A 23050-nucleotide genomic window follows, 5' to 3' on the forward strand; every position below is an offset into this window, starting at 1 on the left:
AAAACTTCAAATATCTACAAATACTTTGAATTTAATGGCAATGAAGATATGACATTAATACTAATGGAATGAATTTAAAGCAGTGCTTAGAAGAAATTTTTATCATTGAATACAAATAGCTTTTACTAGAAAAAAATTAAAATCTAGAATTAATGACCTCATAGAAAATTCCAAGGAATCTACAAAAAATTCTCCTAAAATATGTGAGGTTAGCAATGTTATCAGGAGGCTTGGCCAGTGAAAAAAGGCAATCATATTTCTAAATACTAGCAATGAACAACTGGGATCCAAAATTAAAACCACAATACCACCTATAACAGCTCCTCAAAAGTGAAATAACTAGAGATGAATCTAACAAACGTATATAAGATCTGCATGATAACTACAAACCACTGATTAAAGAAATAAAAAAAAAAACTAAATAGATGGACAGACATACTACACGTTCACAGATTTGGAAGATTCAATATTGGAAAGGTATCAAAACTCCCCAAATCCTAAATTGATCTACACATTTAACACAACTGCTATCAAAATCCCACAAGCATATTTTTGTTGGTGGTGGTAAACACAGACAAGCTGATTCAAAATGTTATATGGAAAAGTAAATGAACTAGACTAACTAAAACAGCTTTGTAAGAGAAGAAAAAAGGGAGAAATCACACTACCCAATTTTAGGACTTACTAGCTACAGTAATGAAGCAGTGTTTTAGTAAAGAATAGACATATAAATCAAACAAATTGCTCCCCTGGTTAATTCCATCAAATACTGAAGGATTAAATAACATCAATCTTACAGAAACTCTTTTGGAAAATAAAGTAGGTAGGAACAATGCCTAATTCATTTTATGGTGCCAACATGATTGTATTCCAAAAACATGGCAAAGATATTATAAAAAAAATATAGCTGAATCCTCCTCTTGAAAAAGTGTAAATATTAACAAATCAAATCACACAATAAATAAAAAAGATAAAAGATCATGACCAGGTAGGGTTTATCTCAAGAATGCAAAGTTGGTTCAACATCAGAAAATCAATCAATGGAAATGTCTATACTAACATAATAAAGGATAAAAACCATATTATTTCAAAAGATGCAGATAAAATATAAGATAAAATTCACTAACTATTCATGATCAAGACTTCAGTAAACTATGAATAGTAGGGGACTGCTTCAAACTGACAACAAGTATCTAAGAAAATCCTGCTAATATCATACTTAAAAGTCAAAAAGTTATTTATTTCTAATATTGGAAACATGCCAGTAAGCCTTCCTTTATTTCTGTTCAACATTGTACTGGAGGACCTGGCCATTGTAATAAAGCAAGTAAAACAAATAAAAGGCATAAATATCAGATGAAGAAAGAAAACTGTTGCTATTTGCAGACGATATGTTTATTCACATAAAAACTACAGAGTCTAAAAAATGCTGAAATATAATCAATGAATTAAACAGTCACAGGATCTAGGTAAATAAATCAACTGTATTCTTATATGATAACTGGAAAATTAAATCACTAAAGTAATTCCATTTACAGAAGAGCAACAAAAAAAACCCCATAACACCATTATGAATAAATCTGAGGAAAGATTTGCTAGAACGGCACTAGGAAAACTATAAAATATCCTTGCGACAAATTTAAAGGATTTACACAGATGGAGGATCACCATGTTCACTGTTTGGAAGACTAAATATGTTTGGGATGACAATTATCATCAATTTTGCTTCTAGAATCAATGCAATCTATTCAAATTACAATAGGCTTGTTAGTATAAATTAACATGCTAACTCCAAAACATATATAGTAATTCAAAAAACATAGATAATGAAAGAAATTTTTGCAATGTATTACAATAGTTACTATAAAGCTACGGTAGTCAAGACATTTTGACATGGGTGAAATGATAGACATGTAGATGAATGGAGCAAAATTAAACCCTCACAAATGTTGTCAGTTAAATTTTTGACAGAGGTATCAAGAAAATTTTAATAGGGAAAGAAAAACTCTCCAACAAATGGTGCTGGATCACCAGGATAGGTTATCCATATGGTGAAAAATGATCATCAACCCTTACCTCATAGCAAACAAAAGATAACTCCATATGGATCATAGACCTTAATGTATAACAAAAGTACTAAACAAAAAACATAGCAGAAAATATTCATGACCTTAGAGTAGGAAAAGGTTTATTAGAATACAAAAACACACGAACCACAGAATTAAAAATTGATAATTTAGACTATCTCAACTTTTTCCTTTGAAGACAAAAATGTAAGCCACAGTCTGGGAGAACATAATTCACAGCACAAACATCAGAAAACGGCTTTTAACCATACTACATTAACAACTCGGAGAACTCAGTAAGACAAAAAACCCACTGAAAAATGGGAAAGATATCTGAATACATATTGTGCAAAAGAAATACCAATATCCAGTAGGAACTTGAAGATATCTTTTAAAAAGGAAAATTAAAATTAAAATCACAATGAGATACTACCACGCACACATATTGGAATGGCTAAAATTAAAAAGAGTGACCAGTGACCATAGTACGCTTTGGAAAGGATTTAGAACAAATGAAACTCCCAACTTTGCTGGTAGAACATGAAATTGTACAGCCACTTTAGAAAATGATTTGGCTTTTTAAAAATAAAGTTAAACATAACACTTACCGTATGACCCAGCAATCGTAGTCATAGGTATTTTCCCAGGAGAACTGAAAACATATGTCCACACAAACATATGTCCACTTGTACAGGAATGTTCATAGCAGCTTTATTTGTAATGGCCTAAAACTGGAAACAACCCAAATGTCCATCATCAGGTGAATGGGTAAACAAAATGTGGTATATCCATACAATGGAATACTACTCAGCAATAAAGGGAAACAAACTATTAATACATGTAATAATATTGGCAAATCTCACAAACATTATGCTGCGTGAAAGAATTAAGACAAAGATTATATATTGCATGACTCCATTTACTGAAAATTATAAAAAAGCACGCAAATATATAATGACACAAAGCCTATCTGTATTTGCTTGAGAACGGACGTTGAGGTAAGATCGATTACAAAAAGGCAAAAGCAAAATTCAGGGTTATAGCAAAGACCTTTTTCTTGATTGTATCGATAGTTTCATGAATGTATATACGTTGAAATCATTAAATTATGCAATTTCAACATGTGTAATTAATTGTGTGTCAAAATTGAGCCCAAACTAAGGAAGTTGCAGAAGATATTTAAAGTAAGACAACATTTATTTAGTGCTTATTATGCAAACAAACACTATTTTTCATTGTTGACTACCACAATAAAAGTTAAAAGTATAAAATCCTGAATTGGAATAAAAAATACCAAATTCTGATAATGGACATATCTGTGCCGAAAAAGAAGACAAATGTATTGCTGAGGCCTTCATAGAACGCTACAGCTGTGTCTCATTTAAATCACTTTAAATCTTAGGATACGAGGCAAATGACACAATATGAAATTTGTCTGAAACGGGTGGTATGCACATACTGGTTTACAATATCATTTTCCATATGTCTAGGTGTTTGAGATATAACATTATAAAGAAAGATTTTTGTTTCCAAACAGCCATAAGAAATCGAGCGCACCTGTGAGTGCACACATGCTTGCATGCGCACACACACAAATCTTCCACTGCAAACCAAAACCAAATGAAAAAACGTAAACCTCCAAGTACAGATAGCTTCAATGAGGAATTAAAAATTTGAGAATATTATATAAATTTTATATAAACCATTTGGAAAAGCAAGAGGAGGAAACGATTGCAATTAATTTTTTAAATATCACTGCCCTAATACTAAAATTTTACAAACATTTACAAGAAAACTAGACCAAAGTCTCTCATGGATATAGATGCAAAAATCCTTAACTAGATGTTAGCATATAAAACACAGAGACAGAGAGAAATTATAACTAACGATCATATGTAGTTTATATTAGGCCAGTTGGTGCAAGGTTGGTTTAATATTTCCATATCAACCAATGCATGATACAATATGATAAATGGTGAAAAGCATATGATCATCTCAAAGTTGTATAAAAGACATATGACAAAATTCAACCTCATTCATGATGAAAATCAAAATAAACAGGGAATAGAAGGGAATTTCTTTCCTTAACCAGATTAATGGCATTTCTGAAAAGCCTCCAACTAGAATCACCACTAACTGTGAAAGGCTGTGGACCATGATAACGGGAAAAGGATAAGGATGACAACTCTCATCACTTTTGTTGAGCACTATTCTGAACATTCTAGCCTGACTGATAGGACAATAAAAATAAATAAAGTGCATGGAAATTATAAATTAAAAAAGTGAAATTGTCTTTATTCCTATGTGACATGATTAGGTATGAAGAAAATCCTAAAAATAAAAAATAAACTCGTAGAACTAAAACTGAGTTTAGGAAAAAAATTTTCATGATTTTGGGGTAAAGAGCAATTTATTGGAAGGAAACAATATCTTTGAGCCATTAAGAAAAAAATTGAGAAACTTAGTTATGTCAAAATTAAAACTTCTGCTATTTGAAATATATCATTAAGAAAGCAAAAAGAGAATAAATACAGACTTGCTTCCAGAATAAATAAACCATATAAGTCAATATTTAGAAGAAAAATAATCTGATAAAAGATTTGAACAAATAGTGCACAAAAGAATACATACAAATGCTCAAAGAGGACATGAGAAGATATTTGATATCATTAGTTATAAGGTGAATGCAAATTATACCACAAATGAGATAGTACTACACTCTGATTAAGACGGTTAAAATTAAAAAGATGGACTATATCAAGACTACAAGAATGTGAAACAACTAGAAATCTCATACATTGCTGGTGGATGTGTAAAATCACATATCTACTTTGTAAAAGTTTATGAGTTTCTTAACAGGATAAATATACCTTAACATATTACCCTACAACATAACTCTTAAGTATTTACCCCAGAGAAATGAAAACAATATTCCACACAAAAACTAATACAGAAATGTTCATACATGCTTTCTTCACAATAGCCAAAAACTAGAAACAACCCAAATGCCTATCAAGAGTTGAATGGATAAATAAATAGCGGATTATTTAATAAGCAGTTGTGAGTGATAGTGAAGTGGCATAAGAAAACAATTTGGGGCAATGGAAATTTTTATATCTGCATACTTGTATTTAGTTAAATGGATGAACACATCTGTCAAAACTCATTGAACTGTGCAATTAAAGTGTGTACATTTGAGGGTCTGGCCCCATAGCTGAGTGGTTAAGTTCACCTGCTCTGCTTTAGCAGCCTCGGGCTTGCCAGTTCGGATCCTGGGCACGAACCTTCGCACCACTCATGAAGCCATGCTCTGGCGGCATCCCACATAGAAGAACTAGAAAACCTATAACTAGAATATACAACTATGTACTGGGGATCTGGGGAGAAAAAAAAATGTGTACACTTGAAATTAAAATGAGTGCATTTGTTACACTTTAATCAAGTTGATTAAAAAATATTTCCAACAAATAAAACTTCCAGTCCAGATGGCTTCATTGGAGCATTCTATAATGAATTTAAGGAAAAAAATACTTATTCATCCATGATAAAATAGCTCATAAGCCAAGAATAAATAGGAATTTCTTAATTTGATAAGAAACATCTAAAAAGTAAATACTACAGATAGCATTATACTTTAAGGTGAAATACTGCATGTTTTCTTCCCAAGATTGAGAACAGATAAGTATATCTATTCTTGTAATTTAGATAAAATATTTACTCAAGACCCCTACAACAGGAAAGAAGAAACAGCATAAAGAATGAAAAGCAAAGGAATGCTGTATTTGCTAACCATATGATTATTTATATAACAAATCAGAGGGGTCTACAAATTATCTCCTATAACTAAGTTTAATAGGTCATAGGAAATAAAGCCCACATACAAAATGAATTTATATTTGTATTTTTGCAGTAAAATTAGCAATTGGAAGTGAAATTTAGCAGTCACTTTAGCAATTGGAAATGAAATACAAAATCTAATTTAAAATAGAGTCAAAAATGTGTGAGACATTCACCCTGAAAATTACAAAATATTGATGAGAGAAACTAAAGAAGCCCTAAAGAAATAGAGATACCTCCATACTGTTTTCCATAATGGCTGTAGCAATTTACATTCCTACCAACAGTACCCAAGGGTTCCCTTTTCTCTACAACCTCACCAATACTTGGTATCTTTTGCCATTTTATAAAAACCTAATAACAGGTATAAGGTAATATCTCATTGTGGTTTTGATTCTCATTTCCGTGGTGATTACTGATGTTGAGCACCTTTTCATGTCTCATTGGCCATTCTGTATGTCTTCTTTTGAGAAACATCTATTCAGATCCCATTCAGATCCTGTTTCTTAATCAGATTACTTGTTTTTATGACATTGAGTTGTATGAGTTCCTTATATATTTTGGATATTAACCCTATGTCAGATGCATGGTTTGCGAATATTTAACCAAGATGTGGAAACAAACTAAATGCCCACTGATAGATGAAAGGATAAAGAAAATGTAGTTTATATATACAATTGAATATTATTCAGCCTTAAAAAAGAAGGAAATCCTCTCATTTGTGACAACATGGATGAATTTGGAGGACACCAGGCTAAGTGAATTAAGCCAGACACAGGAAGACAAATGCTGCATGATTTCACCTACATGAGGAATCTAAAATAGTCCAACTCATAGAGGCAGAGAGTAGAATCATGGTTGCCAGGGGCTGATGGGAGGGAGGAGTGAGGAGGTATTACAAAGTTTCAGTTACGCAGGATGAATAAGTTCTGGAGATCAACGTACAGCAATATGACCACAATTAACACCACAATGACCACGACAGATCGTATTGCATATTTGAAATTTGCTAAAAAGGTAATCTCACTACAAAGAAACACACCAAAAAATGGTAACTATGTGACATATGGGAGGGGATGGATATGTTAATTAGCTCGATTGTGGTGATTATTTCACAATGTATACATATGTTAAAACATCAGGTTGTACATCTTAAAAATGTACAATTTTGTTTCTCAATTTTACCACAATAAAGATGGAAAAAAAAAACAGAAATAGAGATAGACCATATTTATCAATATGAACCCAGATTCTCTCCAAATCATAATTCTATCAGGCTTACTGAAAATGGAAATTGACCAGCTGATTCTAAAATGTATAAGGAAATACAAAGGACTTTGTGGCGGACACTATGTTCCAAAGATTGTAAACACAATATATCCCATCCTAGAGATTCTTACAATTGTGACCTCAATGAGCAGTGGAGTCTGTGTCACCTCTTCCTGAACGTAAGTGGACCTTTTGGGTACAGTAGAAGTGACACTAGATGACTTCTGAGGCTAGGTATAAAACACATGGCTCTCCATTGTTATCTTAGGACATGAACTTTTAGATTCCACTGCCATACTGTAATGTAACAGTACTCAGAGCTCAGACAGGGCCATTGTAGTGCATACACCCATGAGTTAGTACAGAAATCCTCAAGAATGATATTTAGGCTATGGCCAAAGTCAATAGAAAATTCTTGCTTCAACAGTGGGAAATAATTGGGCTAGAGTGAACACTAGTTCAGCCTAATAAATCTTAAAATCAAGACCAGAAATGATCAAAATTTTTCCAAACAAATTACCTCTGTGTGCCAGAACAAAGTCAGTAATACAAAGTATAGAAATACAAAAATATTCAACACCAAACAATGAAACATTCACAATATCTGACATTCAGTGAAAAATTACTTGGCATGAGAGAGGGAAGAAAGTACGATTCATAAGAACAAAAAAATTGATGTAATCTAACCTAACACATACGTAAAAATTAGTAGAAAAGACATTAAAACAATTAATATAGCAATATCTCATATGTTCAAAACTTAAGATAACATATGGAAAATATAAAAAGTATTTAAATGAGTCTTCTGGATGTCAAAGTCATGATGGATAAGATGAAAAATACACTGGGAATGGTTAATGGTCGATTTGATATTGCAGACGAAAAGATTAGTAAACTTGAAGACATAGTAATAGAAATTATGCATAATAAAACACAAAGAAAAATTTTTTAATGAAAAGATCAACAGAGATCTGTGAGAAAATGTCAATAAGGCTAATATGCTTTTAATTGGTATTCCTAAAGGTGAAGTAGGGGTTAATAGAAAAATTATTTGAATAAAGTACAGTCATTTTCCAAATTTGAAAATTTGAATGTCCACAGATCCAAGAAACTCAACAATAAACTCCAAGCACAAGAATTATGAAGAAAACTACACTAAGGTACGTCCTTAGTGTATATTCCTCAAAAGCAGTGATGAAGAGAAACTCTTAAAAGGATCTTCAGAAAAATAAGACACCTAATCTAAAGAGGAACAAAGAGATAACAGAATATTTCCCATTGAAAGCAGTTCAAGTGAGAAGATGGGGCAACGTTTAAAATATATATATATACACATATATAAAAAGAACAAAAAACTGTCAACACACATTCCTTCATCCAGTAAAATAAATCATTCAAAAATGAAGACAAAAGACTTTTTCAGACATTAAGAAGATAAAGTGTTCCTCAGTAGCAGATTCACACCATAAGAAATGTTAAGTAAAATCCTTCAGGCCATAGGACAACAATTGCAGATGAAACTGGATCTACACAAAGAATGAAGACTACTGGAAATGGTAATTACATGAGTAAATATATGAGATTTTTTCTTATCTTTCTTTTTAATTTTCTTTTCCTTACTCTTCATAAAAGATAATTTACTGTTTAATAAACATAATAACAATGTAGTGTGGGAGTTGTGACACAAGTAAAACCAAAATGGATGTCAAAAATAGCACAAAGGTCAGGAGGGGAGAAATGGAAGTATACTATTTTAAGATGCTTATACTTTATGTGAAGTGGTATAATATTACTTAAAGGTAGACTGTGATAAATTAATGACAGCACACTCTAATTCTAAAGCAAATACAAAACACACAGAATTGTACCTAATAGGCAGATAAATGGAATTATAAATAATATTCAATTGATTTAATTGCATGCAAAAAATAGGAAAAACGCAATAAAAATAAGATGGGGAAATAGAAAAAAGTGAGATGACACACTTAAAGCTAACAATACAAGTAGTCACATTAAATTGGATTTCAACATCCCAATTAAAATATAGATATTGTCAGATTAAATTTAAAAAGTAAGGCCAAAAGTTATTTTGTCTAAATAAATACACCTTAAATATAAAGACACAAATAAATTTAAAGTAAGGAGATAGTAAAATATATAGCATGTGTACTAGTCAGTTTTACGTGTCAACTTCACTAAGTGATATCCGATAGTTATTCAATCAAACACTAATCTCAGTCATTGCTGTGAAGGTATTTTGTAGATGTGATTAACATTTATAATCAGTTGACTTTAAGTAAATGGCATATTTGGTGGGGCTGATCTAATTAGCTGAAAGTCCTAAGAGCAGAACTGAGGCTCTCTTGAGAAAGAAGAAATTCTGCCTGTGGACTGCAGCTTCAGATTGTGGCCAAGAGATTTACGTCTGCCCTTTCTGAGAGTCTGCCCTATAGATTTTGGGATTGTCTAGCTAGCTACCACAATCACACAAGCCAATTTCTTATAATAAATGCCTAAATATCATATATCTCACTGATTCTGTTTCTCTAGTGGAACCCTGACTGATAAACCATGATAACAGTAATAAAAATAAATCTGTAGTTGGCAATATTAATATTAGACAAAGTAGAAGTCAGAGGAAAGACTGTTACTAGGAATAAAGGACATTTCATAATGATAAGGGCATGAATATAACCAGAAGGATATAACAATCTTAGCCATTTATGCACCTAACAGCAGAACTTCAAAATAAATGAAGCAAACACCGATAGAGTCATAAAGAGAAATAGACAAATCAATCACTTTAGTAAGAAAGGTAAATACTTCTCTCTCTAAACAATTGATAGAACAAGTAGGCAGAATATCAGTAAGGATATGGAGACTTAAATAGCATCAACAACCAAACTGACCTATTTGATATTTATAGAACAATCTATGCAATAAGGGGAAAAATGCAAATCCTTTTGTAGAACAAATAAAACATTTACAAAATAAATATACCATATACTGGGCCATAAAACATATTTCAGTAAATTGAAAAGTATTCAAATAATACAAACTATATTTTTCAACGTCAATGGAATTAAATGAAGTTTCAATAAAAGAAAGGACTCTGGAAATTCCCATAACTTTTGGAAATTAAATTCCACAACTTTAAATAATCAAAATTTGTTGAAGAAGAAATCAAAAGAAAAATGAGCATTTTGAAGTGAATGAAAATACAACATGTCAAAATCTGTGAGGTGCAACTAAAGGAGTACTAGGGAGAAATTTATACCTCAAAGGACACATATTAATCAAAATGTCCCAAGAAAAAAATAACCTGAATATGCATATGCATTAAAAAAACTGAATTTTTAGCAAAAGACAAAAAACACTTTCCAACAAAGAAGACAAAATAAAAGGTGTACTCTGTTTTTGCCTTGCTGCTTATAAGTAAAACACAGGAGGAAAAAGATAGATTGAGGATGGCACCATCAAGGGAAAAGGAACCAGCACCTGATAACTTTAAAGGATCTTGGTCTATCCAGATTGCAAAAAATGCTAAAAATAGGAAAGTCACTGTTGAAAAGTAAGCTCTGGAGAGAATGATGGCATGATTGGATGAACTTTCATTACAGAGTTTAGGTATGACTCACTGATTCACTGGACCATCCCAGAAGAAATCTGGAATTGAGATACGGTTATGAATGAAAAATCTGTGCCTCCATGAGATCTGTCCCTCTTGAATAATAGTGTGAATATTCATGACATACACAGGAGACCTGCAAGGTTTCTGAGAATGTTTTACAGCAGAAATTGGGTTAATTTGGACTAAAGGGGACAGAGATAAGATAAAATTAAAGACGGCTGTTAAGTATCAAAATTCTACAAGCAGGAAATGGGCTGGTAGAATTAATCATATGCACACACGTGCTACCCTTCAACAAAAAGGAAGAATGACATCCATGGAAGAGTCCCAAACCCAGACACTGAAGCCAGAGCCACAGGCCTGGAAAAGGGGACAATGGAACCTCCACTGACTCAGAAGATAGTGCCTCTATGGGTCCAGTGGGTAGAGAATTGACCTACAGAGGACAATTCTCAAGCTTTGAAATCCACTGGAATTTTCCCTTCTGAGTTTCAAACTTGCTTGGGACAAGTGACCACTTACTTTCTTCCAATTTCTCCCTTTTAAAACAGAAATATCTCTCTTATGCCTATCCCACCATTTTATTTTAGAAGCAGGTAACTTGTTTTCTAGGTCCAAGTGTCCACAGATGGAGAGGAATCCCCATGGAGGATCATACTTAGAGTCTCAATCATACATGATTTAGATAATTTAAATGATGATAATTTGAAACTTTATGAAATGATGATATTCAGATGAAGCTTTAATTCAGAGTTGATGCTTTTGGTGATGTTGGGATGGAGTGAACATATTTTGAAAGTGGACAGGCAAGAATTTTTGAGGGCCAGAAAGCAGACAGTAGTGGGCTGAATTGTGCCCCTCAAAAAGATATGCCCAAGTCCTAACACTTTTGAAAGTAATCAAAACACTATACTTGTGATTAACATATTACAGTATATTTAAATTCAAACCACACATCAAATGTAAATGGACTACAAAATCCAATTAAGAGAGATTGTCAAAATGGATTAAAACTTCAACACTTAGCTATATGCTGCTTAGAAGAGATACACATTAATTACTTAAAAAAGGAAAACACTGGAAAAGATCACATTAATAAAAAAGCTGGAGTGGTTTTATTAATATCAGACAAAGTATTTTTGAAGAATAATAATATTTGTGGATTTTTACCATTTTTTCTTGCTAAGTGACAGAACTAAATAGACAGAATACATAAACAGAGATTCACAGAAGTAAACCAAAATTCCATAGGACTATAGGAGATATATTAACAAACATTAATTATCAACTATCTGAAGATAACTGACATTTATAAACCAATACACTAAACAACTTCAGAATACACAGTTTCCAATAAAATAACTATAAATATATGAATTAAATCAATTGAGAGCATTTTCTGTCATCACAGCAGATTAAATCAGAACTCAGCACAAAATGATATTTTGAAACTCCTCAAATATTCAAAATGCATCTTTTTTGAGGAGGAAAAAAAGAACAGAACAAAGTTTCCTTTGGCAGTTGGGTGAGAGAGTGGAAAAGGAGCAAAGGGGGAAAAATCAAGATCTTGCAAGAAAAAAAGAACTAAAAACTGGAAGGCACAAAATCCCTCCCCACTTAGTGAAATGAACTAATAAATCTACTAGCAAGAAAGAACTAGGAATTTTGTAAAATATCTTAATATCATAAAGATGAATATAAAGAAAACAAACATATTTATATAAAACGATTACCAAACAATGAGAAAATGAGGCCAAAGTCACAGCAACTGTGGAAAATTTGCCTTGCAAAAAAATAAAGCTACAATCCTGGACATTTTCATTGGTGACTTCTATGAAATTTTCAGGAAATACTATAATTACAGTTTACTTTTTGAGAATAAAAAGAAGGAGAGAACAGTTACCCAGCTTGTTTTTTGTAAGACCAGCATATTAATACCAAAACTGAGAAAAAATTTATAATAAAACACATACTATAATAACACAAATGTTTAAAATATTAGCAAATTAAATCCAGCAATATATAATAATGAAGTGGGGTTTGTCCAAAGGTCAGAGATTTCAGTGACTACACACACAAAAGAGTAGTCTTTGCAAAAATAGCTGGGAAAAGTCTCAAAACAGATGGACCACTTCAACCTTCAATTAAAAATAAACCAAGCAAACTCTGGGGAAGTGGTATAGTATGATTTCCAAATTTACCACATTATAATATTCCAAAGCCCAATTAACAAAAAATCGAAACAGGAAAACATGCCCATTAAAGAAACAAAATAACTGACAGAAAGCAATCTTGAGAAAGCCCAGATATCAGACAGAAAAATACTTTAAAATAACTATCTTAAATATACTCAAAGAGCTAAAGAAAAAGATGTATAAAGAACAAAGGATATAAGGAAAATAGTGTACGAAGAAAATGAGAATAACAGTAAAATATAGAAATTATAAAAACAAAACGGAATTTGGAGTTGGCATGTACAATAAGGGAAATAAAAATTTACTAGAGAGGTTGAATAGCAGATTTCACTATGCATAAGAAAGAATCAGTGGATATGAAGATACAACAATTGAATTTATTATGTCTAAGTTTTGGAAAGAAAAATGAATGCAGAAAAGTGAATAGAGTCACAGGGACTTATTGGGCATCTGCAAGTGGACTGATATATACATTATGGGAATCCCAGAAAGACAAAACAATAAAGCCAAAAACTTAATGAAATGCTTGAATCTAGAAATCCAAAAACTTAATGAACTCCAAGTAGGAGAAACTGAACAAGACCCAAGCCAACAGACCCAGTAATCAAACTGTTGAAAGACAAAGGTATAGGAAAATATTGAAAGCAAAAATGCACAAACAACTCATCATGTACATAAGATCCTACATAAGATTATCAACTAATTTCTCAGCAGAAACCTTGTAGGTCAGAAGGGAGAAGGATGATATATTTAAAGTGGTGAAAAAAATAAACTGTCAACTGAGAATTCTATATCCAGCGATAATGTCCTTTGAAATTAAGGAGAAATTAAGTCGTTTGCAGATAAAGAAAAGCTGAGGGAGTTCATTACCACTAGACCTGTCCTACAAGAAATGCCAAAGGAAGTCCTTCAGGTAGAAATGGAAGGATGCTAGACAGTAACTCAAAGCCAGATGAAGATATAATGGTCTCTGACAAAGGTAAGTATATGGGGTGTATAAATATTGATATTACTATAATTTTGGTTTGTAACCACTTTTTAAATATTTTCTATAGGATTTAAGAAATAAAAGCACAAAAATAATTATAAATCTATGTTAATTGGCACATTAAGAGGACTGCAGAGTTGTAAAGGAGCAGAGTTTTTATATTTGAATGAAACTAAGTTGGTATCAGAGAAAATTTGATTGTTAGAATGTTAGAATGTTATAAATAATCTCAATTGTAACCACAGAGAAAACAGTTTGTATATACATACAAAGGAAATGAGAAAGAAATCAAAAAGCGTCACTACAAGAAGTCTACTACACAGAAAAGAAGAGAGGAATGGAGGAACAAAAACCATAAGAAATACATAAAACTAATAGCAAAATGTCAGAAGTTGTTCCTTGTAAGTAATAACTTAAATGTAAATGCATTACCCTCTCCAATCAAAAGACAGAAATTAGCAAAGCTGATTAAAAAAAAGGTGCAGCTATGTATTATCTACAAAAGATCCACTTAGATCTAAGATCTACATGCAAATAGTAAGGTATTGCATGTAAGATGTTACATGCAAATAGTAACCAAAAGAAAGCTGGGTGGCCATACTAACATCAGACAAAATAGATTTCCAGACAAAGTTGTTACAAGATACAAAGAAGGACATTACATATTGATGAGAGACAATTCAGTTCATCAAGAAGATATAACAATTATAAACATATATGCACAACACCTAATAATAGAGTCCCAAAGTATATAACGCAATTATTGACAGAACTGAAGAACTGAAGAGAAATAGAAAGCTATACAATAATAGTGGCTTCAACACCCCACTTTTAATGAGAAGAACCATACAAAAGACCAATAATGAAACATAGGGCTTGAACAACACTATAAACAAATTAGATCTAAGAGACATACACAGAAGCCTCCAGCTGAACAGCTAAATACAAATTTTTGCCAAGTTCATATGGAACATTCTTCAGGATAGGCCACAAAAAAGATCACAAAAAAGTCTTAATTTTAAAAGACTGAAATCACACAAACTGTCTTTTCTGATCACAATAGAATGAAGCTAGAACTCAGCAAATTAAGGAATACTGGAAAATTCACAAATATTTGGAAATTGAACAATATATTATTAAACAATCAATGAACCAATAAATAAACACGAAGGGAATACATATCTTGAGACAAATGAACAGTAAAACACAATATACCAAAACTTATGAGATGTAGCAAAAGAAGCTAAAAGGATTATTTACAACTCTAGATGTATATCAAAAAAGAATACAAATCTCAAATTAATAAGCTGACTTAGCTTAAGGAATTAGGAAAAGTGAAACACATGGAGCAAAGAAGCAGCAAAATGAAAGAAATAAAGATTAAATTTGAAGTAAAAAAACATACAGAAAAACAATAGAGTAAATAACCAAAACCAAAAGTTGGTTCTTTGAAAAGATCAACAAAATTGATCACTTTAGCCAGACTGATTAATAGTAAAAGAGAGAAGACTGAAAATACTAAAATCACAATATTAATGAGAGTGGGGACATTACTACTGATTCTATACAAACAAAAAGGAATATAAAATTATACTATTAATAATTGTACATCAACAAATTGGATAACCTAGACAAAACAAATTTCCAGAAACACATAATCTACCAATATGATATATAAACAAATAGAAAATCTGAATAGATTATAACTAGTAAAACATTGAATCAATAATCAAAAACCTCCCCATTAAGAAAAGCCCAGACCCAGATGGCTTCACTAGTGAAGTCCAACAAAATTTAAACTAGTAACACAAATTCTTTTTAAAAACTCAATCAAAAGTTTGTAGATGAGGGAACACTTCCTAACTCATTCTATAAGGCTAGCACTACCCTGATATCAAAGCCAGAGAAAAACACTACAAAGAAAATTACAGTCCAATATCCCTTATGAATATTGATGCAAAAATTCTTAACAAAATACAAGGAAACCAAATTCAGCAACATATTAAAGGGCTGTACATCATGACCAAGGAGGTTTTATTCCTGAAATGCAAGGATGATTCAACATATGAAAACTCGATCAACGTAATACACCACATTAACAGAATGAAGGGGGAAAAAAAGCACATGCTCATCTCAATTGATGAAGAAAAAGCACTTTTCCAAGGTCAATACTCCTTCATGATAAAAATATTCAATCAACTATGAATGGAAGAAAATTTCCTAAAGATGTTAAAGTCTGTATATATGAAAAACTCACAGCTAACATATTCAACAGGAAAGACTGAAAGCTTTTCCCCTAAGATCAAGAACAACATGGGTGTCCACATCTGCCACTTATATTCACCATATTGGAACTTCTAGACAGACTAATTTTATAAGAAAAAGAAATAAAAGGAATCCAACTGAAAGGTAAGAATAAAATTATTTCTGTTCATAGATGACATGATCTTACATGTAGAAAACACTCAAGATTCTAAAAAATCCTATTAAAATTAATTTAAAAATTCAGCAAAGTTGCATCATATAAAATCAGTACACTAAATAGTCACATATCTATAAATTAGCAATGAATAATTCAATAAGAAGTAAAGAAAACTATTTACAATAACATCAAAAAGAATAAAATGTTTTGGAATAAATGTAATCAAGGAGGCAGGAGACCCAAACACTGAAAACTACAACACATTGCTGAGAGAAATTAAAGACATAAATAATTGGAAAGACATCCTGTGTTCATATATTGGAAGACAACATTATTAAGATGAAAATACTACCCAAAGCAATCTACAGATTCAATGCAATCCTTATCAAAATCCCAACTCTTTTTTTCCAGACATAGAAAAATCCATCCTAAAATTCATATGGAAACTCAAAGATCCATGAATAACCAGAACAATCTTTAAAAGGAAAGACAAATTTGGAGGAATCACACTTGCTGATTTCAAAACTTACTACAAGGCTACTGTAATCAAAACCCTGTGATATTGGCATGAACACTGACAACAGAGCCCCCCCCCTAAAAAACCCTGTCATACATGGTAATCTGATATTCAACAAGGAAGCCAAGACCGTTCCGTAGGCAAAGGATTGTATTTTCAACAAATGGTGCTGGAAAACTGAATATCGACATGCAAATAAATAAAAGTTGGATCCTTACCTTATGCTATATATAGAAATCAACTCCCAAAGGCCCCAATACCAAATACCCTCACACTGAGGATTAGGTTTCAGCATATGAATTTCAGGGAGACAGAAACATTCAGCAATAAATTTGGTGAAAGTTATACAAGAATTCTCTGTACTATTTTTGTAACTTTTCTGAAGTCCAATATTACGTCAAAATAAAAAGTTTAAAACTATCAAGCACTTGTATATAAATCTAAGTAAAATATTTGTAAGACCTCTATAAGAACAATTATAATTAGGTTATATTTAAATGAAGATGTACACACATACACATGCACATGAACACACAACATGTTCATGAATTGTAAGACTCAATAATGGTAGGATGACAATTCTCTCAAATAGACTTACAGATTCAACAAAGTCACAATCAAAATCCAACAGCTACTTTTATAGCACCTGACAAGCTTATGTAAAAATCTGAATGGAGAGGCAATGGGCCTCATAATGCACAAGGACGTGCCTTATCAGACATCGAGACTCATTAAGTTATACGAATTGGTGCAGAGATAGATCAATATACCAATGGAACAACAGTGCTAAGAAGCATATCTACCTATACAGATACTTAAATGAAGCATTGGAAAGGATGACCTTTTCAATAAATGGTACTGAGAAACTAGGCATTCTATATAAAAGAAAATCAGACTACAACTTTGCATAATATAAAATGATTCAACTGAGATTTCAGTATATACCACCTACTTATGCTTCAACATAAGAATCACGCCTGATTCTTCCCTTTCCTCTTCCTGCTTTTACAATGCATGAAAGATTTTTCTTGTTTGTGCCTCTTAAATATACGTAATCTATCTGCTTTCTCCATTGCCATGGGCAGTAATCAGTTCTTAATCATGCCATGCTTGGTCCTGTTTTTGTATGTGTTTTCTCTCTGCCAGGAAAACTCAGGCCATAAATTTCTATTGGATCTGCTCCTGCTTATCATGCATGGTTCAACTCCAGAGTCATTTTTTGAGTGAAGCCTTCCTTCACAATCCAGTGAACATAGTCCACCAACCTCACCCTATTTACTCTCCATGAGAATCTCCATTTGAACCCACAACCTGGTCCATTTCCCACCATTCTCTCACCTGTTCTATGTCCCTTGGAGCTAATTTCTATAAACTCTGTCACCCAGGTTCCTTTCCTCTGGGTCTGGCCAAAGGGAAGCTCCATTAGAGGATTGTTGGGCAGGGCATTTCTTCCCCTCTTGCTTGCTGCCAGTTTTGTGGAGTGGTTGCCTCCTTGTATGCCTACAGCTCCTGTCCCCAGCTCCAGCTCTCACAGGCTGCTATATCATTCTTTCCTCATCTTCCTCCTTCAGGCATAGGGATGGTAACTGCTTTAAGATGTTATAGTCCTAGGTGCCTCAACATCCCTTATTGGTTCCCTTCATCTTACCCAGATCTCTGATAAGGGCACTTTCACTAAATTCTATTTAAAATACTTGTGAGCAGGCCTCCTGTTTCCTGTTTGAACCCTGACTGGAACACTAGACTAGAGTGTAGAATATCACCTTCTTTAATGTTCTTCATTATGCCTATCACCGTGTGCAATGATTTTATTCACTCATCTTTTTGTTTATAAGTTGTTTGACCCGATAAAATATAAACACCAGAGAAGTAACTTTTTCCTGTCACTCATCAGTTTATTGCTACTGCCTGGCACTTAGTAAGCACTCTATGTATTTCTGAATTCTAACACATTTCTGATTGAATAAAATGTAAAATAATGACATCAATGTTATAATAAAGGTATTTATGAGTTGCTGAAAGACAAAGAGGAATTGGCTCATAGCAGGTATACTAAATTATGATATAAAGCTAGGTCTTTACTACGGAAGGTTTTAAATAAGTAAAAACATGAGGTGATTACATTTAGAATTTGGAAGTATAATTGGAAGCAATATGGCGTATGGACTGAAGAGGAGAAGAACTAAAGGGATACCAGTCAGGAAGAGAAAGGCACAAGAAAACGGAATCCAAATTAAAACGACTACAGTGGGAATGGAGGTGAGGAGATAAATTTGGGAGAAAGACCTAAAAGAGAATTTAACTGTAGGTGAGTAGCGAAGGAGAAAAAAAGTGTATAAAAAGTCGAGAAAATGTTATGGAATGTTGTCTAGTAAACAAGCCTTGAGTGGTAAACACGTAAAATTTGTGTAAGTAAGGATATTAGTCTAAGCAGAAGGTAGCAAGTGGAGGGATATAGTCCTTACTTTATATGGCTATAAAAGTTTGCTGTTTATTTTTTGAAAAGGAAAGCTCAGAATACATTAAAAGAAATTCGAAAATGTCTGTAGTTACACGTATATTGAGAGAGACGTTAAGACAGTATGAGCTACAATAACACACCAAAAAAAGTCAAAAATCAAAATCTTCACTTTTTAAAATTAGTACTCACATTCCCGTAAATTTATACAAGGAAATAACTCAAAAAATAAAAGCTGGGTAAGTATAATTGCAAATCACATTCAATACAATAGAAAAACATGAAATAATATAAAGTACAACATAAACAAAATGTTTAAACATAATTCCTATTATTAGTTGGTCATTTTAAATAAATAAAACTAATATGAAGACAGTAAAGTAATATAAAACTATGTTACAACTTAATGATTAACAGGAAATAAGTCATAATAATTTCACTATTTCCAATGAACCATTATTGACAGCTCTGTTAAAATTACAAATTTATGAAGACAAAGATCAGGTGATACCATACACAAACGACAAGTTCAAATTATTAGAGAAAGAAAACAGTTGTGCATGTTTATTTTTCTTTATGGGATCTATAGGGTGGTAATGATGTTCAAGTTTCAAGGGACAATTTAATTTTTTTATCTTTTCTTATGATATGTAACACAGAGAGAGAAAAAATAAGACATAATGTACAATATAATGAATATTTGCATAGAAAACCTGTCTAGAAACAATGTAGGCCACAATGTAGAAAAGTGCCATCACCTCCAAACTCCTCCTGTGCCCCACTCCAGTCACACTTCCTTCTCTCCCTCCAGAAGTCAACATTATTCTTTTATTGTTTTGTGGTAATAATTTCCTTAGGTTGCATAGTTTAAGCATTCATGAATAAATTTCTATAAAATAGAGTTTAGTTATACCTAAATTATACGGATTCTATTGTGTTTAGCTTCTGTTCCACGGGGTTGTAATTCCTATTCATTCTCATTCCTGCATAGCATTCCCTTGTATGAATATATCACTATTTAGTCATACATTTTACCATTAATGGACATTTGGGTTGTCTCTAGTTTGCGACTGTTAGAAAATATGATGGGATGAAATTTCCCTAGGAGTCAAATGCTAGATCATAGAGTATGCACATCATCAAATTTACTATAACACCAAACTGTTTTCCAAAGTGGCATAATTTATACTCATTCAGGCAGTATATGACTGCTCCTGGAGCTCCACATCCTCTTGAATTCCTGGTATGTTTAGACCATTTACTTTTCGCCGATCTGATAGTTGTGTAAATACAATCTCATTCTGTTGGTTTTTTTCCCCAAACGTATGCATTTTTCTGTTGAGGAAGAGTGGCCCTGAGCTAACATGTCTTGCTGATCTTCCTCGTTTTTATTTTTTCACTCCAAACCCCCAGTATATAGTTGTATATCCTAGTTGTAAGTCATTCTAGTTCTTCTATGTGGGACGCCACCACAGCATGGCTTGAAGAGAGGTGTGTAGGTCCGCACCCAAGATCTAAACTGGCGAAGCCTGGGCTGCCAAAGTGGAGCATGTGAACTTTACCACTCAGCCACAGGACCAGCCCGTCATTCTGTTTTTAATTCACATTTCCCTGATTACAAAAAGCCTGAACATATTTTCATATATCCATTGACCATTTGGAATTACTCTTTTGTAAAGTTCAAATCTCTCCCATTTTTTAAAATTGTTTTGTCTTTTCTTTCAATATTTTCTACAGGTTCTTTATATGTTCTGGGTACTAGTCTTTTGTTGGTTATAACCATTACAAATAATTTTCTCATTCTGTGGACTACCTTTTCTCTCTTTGCAGTATCTTTTGATAAAAATAAACACTTAAGTTTTAAGTAGACAAAATTATCAATCTTTATTTATTAAAGTTAGTGATTTTTGTGTCTTTTTTGAAATCTTTTTCTGATGTTAAAGACATGATATTTTCTGATGTTATGCTCTAAAATACAGTTTTTCTTTATACATTACGTCTATACTATATCTGGAGGTGATTTTTTGGCTGGGTACAATTTCAATTTTTTCTATATTGTTTTGCATGACAGTTTTACTTTCAGAAATTTGTTTTTATGTACTTTAAACTTATGTTAAGTATTCACAAATGTACAAATATTGTTATAATATCTTCTTGATAGATTTATCCTTTTATCACTTTGTAATGCCCTTCTGTGTATCTAGTAAGAATTCTTGCCCTAAAGTCTGTTTTGTCAACATCAGCTTCTTTTTTGTTATTATTTTTCTTGGTCCTTGATATAAATTAAAACAAAAGTTCAGGGTTGCATGTCTGAGCCAGATACATTTTTAGATTCTAAACGATTGTATTAAAAACAACTGTACAAGGGCCAGTCTAGTGGCCTAGTGGTTAAGTTCAGCATGCTCTGCTTCAGCAGCCTGGCTTTCTGGATTCTGATTCCAGGCATGGACCTTCACCACTCGTCAGCCATGCTATGGCAGTAAGCCACATAAAAAGCAGAGGAAGACTGGCACAGATATGAGCTCAGGGCAAATCTTCCTCAGAAAAACAAACAAACAAACAAAAACAACTGTATCTAGTAAACAATTCACTTTCACTGCATAATTAATCTAAAGTACAAAGGTACACTTTATTAATAAAATCACCTCAAGATGCTTAAAAACTCTAACCTGTAACCTAAATTAATTCTGATTACTGACACAGACATTATATCACTATGAAACAGTTCCTTGCTTGAGTCTCCTTAGGACTCCCGAAAGCTTTGAATATGCAATGGCAAATCTTATTTATAAAGAAAGCGGCAGAAAACAACAATGCTGCATGAACTATTATTGAGCTATACATTCAATCCACAACAGTCAGTGAAAAACAGTCTGTTGACTCAGTAAACGGTAAGGCATCTTATCTAGGTATTGCCTTATCAATGCTAATATTCAAGCATTCTCCGTAGGTATTGCTATATCAACACTAATATTCAGGAGCCTCAAAATTTCGTGTGCATCAGAATCACCTAGGACACTTGTTATAAATGTAGATGTTTCATTCTCACATCTTGGATATATTTTTGAGGAAATCTTCAGGTAATTTTGATACACATCAGAGGTTTAAAGCCACTATCATAAAGTTTTAAAAGGAAGAAAAAGAAGGTAAGTAGGATATTACGTCAAAAAAATGTTACTTGACATACAAGTGGTTGTTGAGGTGATTAAACAGGAATAAAATGGAAAAAGATGAAATCAAGATGCAGAGTTTTACGGAAATAATAGAAACTATGGAAATTACATAATAAAACACATTTCAGAATCTATGCTTTAAAAAAATTCTATCCCAAACAATATAATATTCTAGCCGGTCTTTAACTGCAGTATCTTTATGATATAACATGAAATTATGAGACATCTGTAATTCAAAAATTTAATTAGAACTTTCTCTTTTTTCAGTGTCAAAATGATTGACGAAATGCTGCATATAATAAGCAATGCTAAATATGAAGTTAGGGAAGTATTTTACAGTGATAATTTGAAATGCTAAACAAATTAGAAATAAGTAAAATAATATAGGTAAAAATTTTAAGTCTCCGCTAGTTTATAAGCAAATGATCTTTATCCATCATCTAGAAGTAAAAATTAAGTGAGTAAAGAAAGATATCAAAGGAGAAAACATTCAC

The 23050-nt window shown here is 32.4% G+C and overlaps 1 protein-coding gene across 1 annotated transcript in view; it reads right to left on the reverse strand.

The window, feature by feature from the left end:
* The window catches only part of ZPBP (zona pellucida binding protein), a 125744-nt gene that overhangs the window by 17602 nt on the left and 85092 nt on the right, over positions 1-23050 (reverse strand). The gene's annotated exons all lie outside the window — the stretch shown is intronic.

Source organism: Equus quagga, chromosome 8 (assembly GCF_021613505.1).
Source record: "Equus quagga isolate Etosha38 chromosome 8, UCLA_HA_Equagga_1.0, whole genome shotgun sequence".
NCBI classification, from domain to species: Eukaryota; Metazoa; Chordata; class Mammalia; order Perissodactyla; family Equidae; genus Equus; species Equus quagga.